Consider the following 8,794-nt stretch of genomic DNA (forward strand, 5'->3'; position numbering starts at 1 on the left):
CTTTTTTTTTTTCTTTTATAAAACTTTTGCTGTTGTTATTATTCTTTCCAAGCCCCAGCGCGAGGCCGGCGGGACGTTGGCCAGGAGTAAGTGGCAGTTCTGTGCGAGGAGCGGGGGGTCCGGGTGCTCTCCAGCCCGACTGCCCCATGTGTTTTGTCTCGTCCCCAGGTCCGCCGCGGCGAGAGGAAGAGCCGAGGCCGGCTGTTAGGAGAGAGGGGGAAGCGCGTCCCCCGCCCCGCGCCTCCTCAGCCTCTTTGGTGCAGTGGTTCTTAACAGTTCAACAGTTCTCTATCATAATTGTGAAATGTTTAGGACCACTTGACCAGCGAGGTCCGGGCATCGGGCGGCCGACGGAGAGCTGAAGCGCCGCGGGTCGGCGGCGGGGATGGGGCTGAACCCTGAGGGATGCTCCGGAGGGGGTGCGGGGACGGGAAGCGAAGGGACAGTATCTGTGGTATCCGTGGGGGTACGGGGTACTGAGAGGGGGGGAAAAAATAGTTGTTGCATGTATTGTGCGAATCGAGGGGTGTAATGTCTTTAAAGCAGCAGGTAGGGTCAGTCTGGCTCTGTGGGAGGCGTTATGCTATGTTTGATGTATAACCATTTGTTCTTTTTATTTTTTTACCCATACGTTCAGACTTAAAGGAAAACTCATGTTGGCTTTGACCATCAGCGCTGCACTTCAGAGGTTTACTACCTTTCCACTGGTGACATACGTAATCAATGGTGGCACTTCTTGTATGCAAGTGTTTCTTTTTCTTGAATACCCTTTTATCAGGAGCAGTGCAAAGCTGAAGCTGTGGTGCTTTGTGCTGTATTTCCCCTGTATGTTTTTACTGCAGGCAGTTAAAGGATTATCCAGACCTTCATCAGAACGACTTCAGTGGGTTTATAATAGTTTTAAGACTGTTGCCTTGATGGTCTGATCAAAAACTGTGGGCTTTACCAAGCCTGATGGATCTCCGATAAAAGTAGGTCTTTCAAAATACAGTTGAAGAAATTTGAGTTTTTAAAATGGGATCTGGGAACAATGGTTTTACCAACAGTTTGTTTTCCTTTTAAAAGGATGACTTTGAAAAGTTTTTCCTACTTTCTTATTCTTCTCACGCTTGCCCCACAAGCCAAATAGAATTAGTAAACGTTTGTTTTTTTTTTTGTTTTCTTTTTAATATTACATCTAAATAAAATGGTCAACAGACTAATTCATATAGTAGAATTCTACTGCTTTAAATGTAATGTAAGAAGTGTAGTGAGCCCGCCTATGTGTATCTCTTAAGCCTTTAGTGTATACCTAAGCCTTAAATGTACGTAGTCTTGCCATCACTTCTGTTTTCTTCCAAAATACACTGTTTGGCATGAAATTGGGGCACAGGAGTATAATAGCAGATGATTCTGGTCACGCTGAAGTCAAGAAGAGTTCTGGTGTTGCCTGCAGTTGAGTTGTGATCTTCAGAGGAGGAGCTTCCAGGAGAAGCTGAAATATTTGAATAGTAGGCAAGCCTGGTATGTAGAAGTGCTTCTCAGGGACAGTTTAGGCAAGGCATGATGTTTTTTTTTTTTTAACCTACTGCTGTAACTCAGAACAAGTTAGGCAAGGTTAATTACAGTGTAATAGGGTTTAATTTAGCTGGGAATGAGGGTATGGTGGCTGCTAGTGTTTCTCAAACTGTGAGGCTGGCCTCCTTAGGCAAGCTTAAACAAGCCCAAGGCAAATGGAAAAACACATTTTTGTCTGGGACTTGGCAAAGGTAGAACCCCCACATCTATTAATGATGATTCCTCATTTGCCAAGGCAAAAATTGAAATGTTCTCCCAAGGAAAAGATTAATGACCTGTCCTACTTAAGGGTCGGATGATTCAATACCATTCTGTCTCAGTTCTAATATATGGCACTCATTATCACAGTCTCTGAGCACCTCCCAAATATTTAAAAAGAAATAACACTAGTGTTCTGTACACACAGTTCTCATTAAATTCAGTGGGTGTTGTGAATGTTTAAACACAGCAAAGTAGAGCCCTGAAGAGTTGGAAATAGACTTGCAAAACACACTGTGGGTTTGATCCACAGCTGGCTTGAATCGGCCCAGCTCGGTTAACTGGAGGGGAGTTGCACTCATTTACATCAGCTGGGGTTTGACCCAGTGCTTTTCTGCCAGTGCCACTTCCAGCTGATAAGCCTGATCCTCCCATCTGGCTCTATCCAAACTTGTTGCTGATTTCAGTGGCAATGTGAGCTGTTTAAGGAAGGGTTTCCTGCTTCCGAGGTATTATGGTTGCTCTGTGTAGTGGGGTTCAAGATGATGTAAGTAATTGCTTTTTTTCTCTGAGTCCAATGTGCCCCTAAGAAGTTTAAGATCTATCTGATATGGATCAGAAAATGTTTCTTTTTTTATTCAAGAATGGCCTCAGTGACTCTGAAATAACAAACCTGGTAGGAAGGCTCTACTTAGGTGGAGAAAAGAGCTGAATGTTCCTGCACTGGGTTTGTCTGTCATGATGAAGCTATACTATGCTTGTGTAGAAACTGATGCTTTGTTATAACCCTTCTATGAAATCAGAGAGCATCACAACATTTCTGAAATGTCTCTTTGATGTGTGCTTTTTTTTTTTTTCTTCCTATGGCGCTTTAAAGGTATAGAATGAGATCGACTTCTAACCGTTGTTTTTTCCTCTCTCAGACTGGGTGAACTCATGATGACAAAGCTTGTAGTTTTCATAAGCTGGCGGTAAGCCATGTCCATGAACAAACAAACAAAAATCCCCAACAAGTATGCGCTGAAAACCTCTGGGCAAACAGCCTTTCCTTGTGATATTGTCTAAGCTAAGCAAAAGCCTGAGGGTGTGAAGGGAGGAGACTTCTGCCAGACTTAGTCAAACGTTGCCCCGCAGTTGCAGAGCATGTCTTTAGCTCTTACTATTAACATTGCAGACAGCAGTTAAGTTTCTTATCACAAGAATCTTGGCCTTCGTATAATAACACTTAATTTTTCTGCTCCCTTTAAAAATGAATAGCAAAGGTATTTTATGGTCAGACTGGAAGCAGGAGTGAGTTAAACCCTTTTGGTCCCCTGGTCAAAGGAGTCAGTCTTCTGTGTGCTGTGCCCAAAGAGCAGGAAGCAGCAGTGCATTCCTCCCTCCCCACCCTTTTCTGTAGGCTGCTTCATGCTCTGGCAGCACCTTGCAGTTTCAGCACACAGACACACACACGCACACACACACACAGAGCGTGTTGGATGTGCTGCTGATTGGTCAGAGAGCGGGGTGGCAACACCTCGTGAGAGATGCATTCAAGTCAAATTCACATTTGAAATGAGGAAGGTGTGTTCAGCTTTACTCTTTCTGTGTCATCTACTGGAGAGCACCTCTCTGTGTAGGAGTAATACAGGTTTTGGTGCTGCTGAGTAACAATGGAATTGGGGCACTCTAGGTATCAGGCTGAAGTTCTTGATCAATAGGTGTTTCTCTAGAAACCCTTAACAGTAATAGCCTAAGAGTTGTTTTGTGAAAAGCTAGTAACAAAAAAGGAAAAAATTCTAGGTGGCGATCTTCAGTGTTTTCAGGTTCTTGTTCAGCTTCTCGTATGGTGCTTGCAATGGTATTTGCACAATTTTCATGCTGGGAAACCAGATATTAGAACCTATGTCCAAAGGAGGGTAACAAAACTGGTGAAGGATTTGGAACACAAATCTTATGAAGAGGGGCTTAAGGAACTTGTTTAGTCTGGAGGAGACTAAGGGGAGATGTTACTGTGCTCTACAGCTCCCTGAAAGGAGGTTGTGGTGAGGTGGAGGTTGGCTGCTTCTTCTAGGTAACAGTAATAGGGTGAAAGGCAATGGCGTTAAGTTGCAGCAGAGGAGGCTCAGGTTGATTATTAGGAAACATTCTCAGAAAGAGTGGTGAGGTAAGGCGGCCCTGGGAGGTGCTGGAGCCATCATCCTGGAGGTGTTCAAGAAAAGGTAGATGTAGCACTGAGTGACATGCTCTAGAGCAGCCACAGACATGAGTTGATGGTTGGACTGGATGACCTTAGGAGTCTTCCCAACCTTAATGCTTCTGTGATTTGCTGCCAGCAGAAGAAGCATGTAGACCTGATCTGACTAAACTTTAGTGACTGGGAGGGAAGAGGAGACTAACCCATCCCATAGTTGTGAATCAATGGCCATGCTTTCAGCCTTTGTAAAATTGATGTATGGTCATTCATCTCTGTATAACTATACCAACTTACCCCAATGAGGAAATCACTTCTCACGAGTTTGTTTTTTTTTTCATCAGAACTGATGATGGAGAACTGCAGATAATTTTTGAAAATGTTTTTTCCAAATACAGTTAATTGTCCATATTAGCAGTAATGACATCCCCATGAGATAAATGAGGTGACGAAGCCTTTGCTTTAGACTATGAAGAAATGATTTTTTGCTAGCTGGTTTGTTTTTGACTTCCTTTCCTTTCCTTGGCACAAGTTTATGAGAACCCATAATTTCAGAATGTGCATGACTTTCATTGTAAAACTTCATGATTTTCAGCAGTTTATACTGGTAGCTGATGAGTGCTGATGATTACTTCACCAACTGGTATTTATTCTATCTGACAGACTGGTTATTTACATCTCCCCTTAGCTTCATGGTTTCATATAATCTTTTTGTTGTTTGTAGATCTAGATCTAGTGCTTGGATGGTATTTTTACTGGTATCTGAGAGTACTGGTAAAGGTGCAAGTAAAGGTCTTTTGAGAACACTGTCTTCTTCAAGCATATCCAGAAAGCTTGTTACTTCTAATGTTTGCTCATGTTACTTTCCTCACTTTGGTGTATGTTGAATTTGAGTCTCAGGGTGGGGGTGTAATGGCATTTGAAGTAGGGGTAGTAATCTTCTGATTTACCTTTTATTGGGCACTTGGATAAAATTCTCTTGACCAAACGTAAATGAAATACCTCATTTTCTGTACTAACTTCATGGTTAGTGAAGGGAAATGGGCACTCTCAGGTATTTTACCATCTTGAAGTGGATGGCTGAAGACAGACTCATTCCACCCTAGAATACACATTTCCCACAGTTTGCTGTGAAGTGGTGCAACATCACTAAATTGGCCATGGACTTCTCCTTTGTGGGCTATGGTGACTCAAAGCCATCCCGAGTCTCCCTGCAGTCCTAGTTCTGTAAAGAGCTGCTCAGCATCTTGAGTTAGATATATGCTCCTCCACTGCCAGTTTTACTTGATTTATCTTTTTCTTGCTTCCTGGAGTGCAGCAGAAGGCATTTTTAGATCAACGGGCACTAAAATTAGAAATAATTCAGTGACACTTTTATAGTAGCTGCATGCAGTAGTGCTTGTTCTGTAGTAGTTTAACCTTCACACTATCATAAAACAGCTGTAGAGCTAGTTTTGGTGCCAGGATGAAATAAATTTATAATAATATTTAGTTACCGTATCTCATGAGTTTTACACAGCAGTTTTTGCCAATAGGGTGTTTTTGTTTTGTGTTTTTTTTTTTAACCTGACTTCATAAGAAATCAGAACTAAGAAAACTGACTCAAACCAAAAGTCTGTACTGTTGGTTTTTTCTTTCCTTTGGGTTTTTCAGAGAATAGTGATTGAAGTTGAAAGTGACCTCGTGGGGTCTTGTCCAACCCGTGCTCAAGCAGAGCCATTCAGAGCAGGTTTTGTTAGGAACACTGTGTATAGTTGATCTTGATTAACACATGACATGTAGTATATTGACATACTCATTTATGTCAGGCAGTTTTAATGTGGTCTAGTGAATGTATCAGCTTTCTTGGGTCATACAGCCTAGCGACCCTTCTGAATCTGTTTGATATCAGTGGCTCATTGATGGCTCTGGAAGCTCTATCCTGAAACCCTTCTTGTTTGGTTCCTTGTTAGCCTGTTTTGCTAGACTTTTTTTTTCTTTCTCCTTAAATCTTCAGTTTCAAGATTTGTGTGACTTACTTAAACATAACTGTAAATCTTTAGACAGTTACTAGCTCTCACTGTGGTAGAAGGGTTTGGAATAGTAATCTGATGGCACCAGCAGTGCTCAGAAACTAGTAAACAAATGGAATCAAAGCCCTTTTTTTTTTTCCTCTTGTGATTTTTGTTGTAGGGTGGGGATGAGTAACTCATGCCTTTTTCTTATTTTCTTAATGCTTGGAATTGGCAATATTACATTGTAATAAATCAGTAAAGATGTTCTCCATTAATATTATGACATCTAAATAGAAAGCCAAATCTTTTCTCTTTCACGTGGGCATAAGACCAGAGAAACTCCAGTTTGTGTACATGGATGGAATAGAACAAGCAAATAGAAGCTACTGATACTGCTACAATGATCTGTGCCTTTGCTATTTCAGGTGAAACCAGAGATTCTCAATCCCAAATGCTTTCTGGCCTAACCCATGCTTTGTTAATCCAGGTCAGAAGGCTTGTAAAGCTGCACTGGTATATGGAAAAAACTACTTTTGGTAAAGTAGTAAACTTTTGGCAGTTTACATTATGAAAGGAGGAGGTCTGAAAAGTGGCTCCCTGGTGTAAAAGATGCCTCTGTTGCTTGGGGTGGGAGAACTCACAAACACATGATGCAAGGGCAAATCTGGAATAATAAGAAGAGGATCTTTGTATGTGATCTTTCCCTATGTAGTGTCTCCCATCTCCCTGTTGATGGACAGGGATCTAAATAATGATTTAGTAATAGAAAGAGAATGTCAAACATATTCCAGTATGTTCCTTCCACTCACTCCAGTATGTATGTGAACTCATCTCATCAGGATGTATTTACCCTGAACACTTTCACAGGCTGATGTGGATTTGGTGACCATGCACGTTTCTTTGGGGACTGCTGTTGTCTTCATACCTCTACAGTGCACCCACAAATACTGAAGGTTGAGCTGGTGGCACTGCAGGCTCCATCTAACCAGATTCAGGTGTAAAATTGTAAAAGGCAGTTTTGTGCTCATGTCGAATTAAAGAATAGTGCTTTATTGTTTGCACAGTCTCAAAGTCTGTGAGAACAGAAGAGGATATTCACATGATACTAATTTTAGGCAGTATTTGTGAAAGGCTTATCTTCCAGGCATCTCCAGAGGGAGGACAGAACTGTGGTGAAGGCAGTATCTCCTTTTTTCTAGAGGGAGCATAGAGGACATGCTTACAGTAAGTGCAAGTCTGTAGGCACCGTGAATGCCTTTGGATAAGCTAGTTTCCCCTCTTGCATAACATGTCTAATAGGATGTCCCTGGAATATTTATGGTTTGGAGCAGAACACATCTTTTACAAAGACATGTGGTTCAATTGAAAATAATAAGGCAATTTCCAGACTCTCTAAAATAAACAGGAGATTCATCACATATAATAATGTTGTTTGCATCTCCCCTCCCTATTTTTATTTTCCTAGTAAATACAAACATATTTTTCCCGACTTACGCATTCTATTTTGTAATAAAGTTTTAAAGAAAAAAAGACTGACCATACTGCTTTATAAACAGCCACTGGATTTTTATGTATGTGTAAACAGTGTATTAAACACCTAATATTCCAGAAGAGGCCACCATCTTGTGAAGTTGTGCCAGTAAACCTAAGTCCACAATCAGTATCTGAACTGTAAGTGGTCTCAATAGTCAACATGCAAGATGCTGCATCTGTCAGGCAGTTGGCATCCAGGAACGTGGATGTGTTGCCACTTGCAGTTCAGTATTCTGCTGTAAATTTGACCAGATTCACAACCATGTGGTTGTGAATTAGACTCTCAACCTGACAGTTTGTCTCTTTCAATCGTGTTCAATTATTGTGTTTCCCAGTTGAGTCGTTGGTTTTAAATAACGTGGAAACTTTCATCTTTGCAAAAATAAGATGAGGACTTTTCTAATGCCATCACCATCCATGTAGTTGTGTAGTTACTTGACTTCAGAGTCTGGAGTGAGCATATGCAACCTTGTATAAGCTGGGGCTATTCCTGACTACATACTGGAAACTGAGAAGAATAGGCTTTTCTGGGGCAGGAAGAGCTGCTCTGTCTCCAGAGGAGCTGGAGCTCTTGCTGTCCATGACATGGAGAAAGGTGGGCTTGGCAATTAGAGTATCCTGCTGCATGACCTGCGTGGTGAAGAGCTAGCATAGGAAAGCAGGCAGCCAATGCATTGTGCCATCTTCTTACCTACATCTACGAAATTCTGTTCTGCTCTGACCTCTTCCTTCTGTCCTACCTGCCAGAAGGATCAACAGAGAGGTAAATAACCTTTGATACTTAAAGCTGTTGCTTGTTTTTTTTCCAGGTATGTCCCAGTAAGGGTTTAGTTAGCAGGATCAGTGGATCAGGAAGATTGTCCCTCCCGTTATTGTTCCTTCTTCTGATGTTTCTGAATTCTTTCCTCCCCTACTGGAAACAAGCTTTTCCTTTGTTGAACAATCAATTCACATCTGGTATGTGATGGAATGTTTTGGCCTGATGTGTTCAGAAGGGCTGGCTTGGATCTTCTCCGCTATTCAGTGTGATTCATTGTCCTACAGATAATGGCATGGGCCAGGTGCCTTCTGCCATTTGAAGGAAGGATACTGGTGACTCTGGTTTGCTGTCCCTACCATTATGGGGGAGATGTGCCTGTATGAGAGAGCAACCTTTCAGCAGGGTCAACATCCTCCAGTTTGGCTTTGTGCTGGCAAAGGCAGTAGAGGCCCTGAAGTTCATGATCTTTTTGCCATGTCTTTTTGCCTGCTGCTCTATCTAGACAATATTTGCTTTCCCAGTATTGAAGCTGGTCAGTGTGTCCCTTTCCTCTTTTTATTGCCTACAGTCCAGGATGGC

This window comes from Meleagris gallopavo, chromosome 5 (genome assembly GCF_000146605.3).
Source record: "Meleagris gallopavo isolate NT-WF06-2002-E0010 breed Aviagen turkey brand Nicholas breeding stock chromosome 5, Turkey_5.1, whole genome shotgun sequence".
Lineage (NCBI taxonomy): Eukaryota > Metazoa > Chordata > Aves > Galliformes > Phasianidae > Meleagris > Meleagris gallopavo.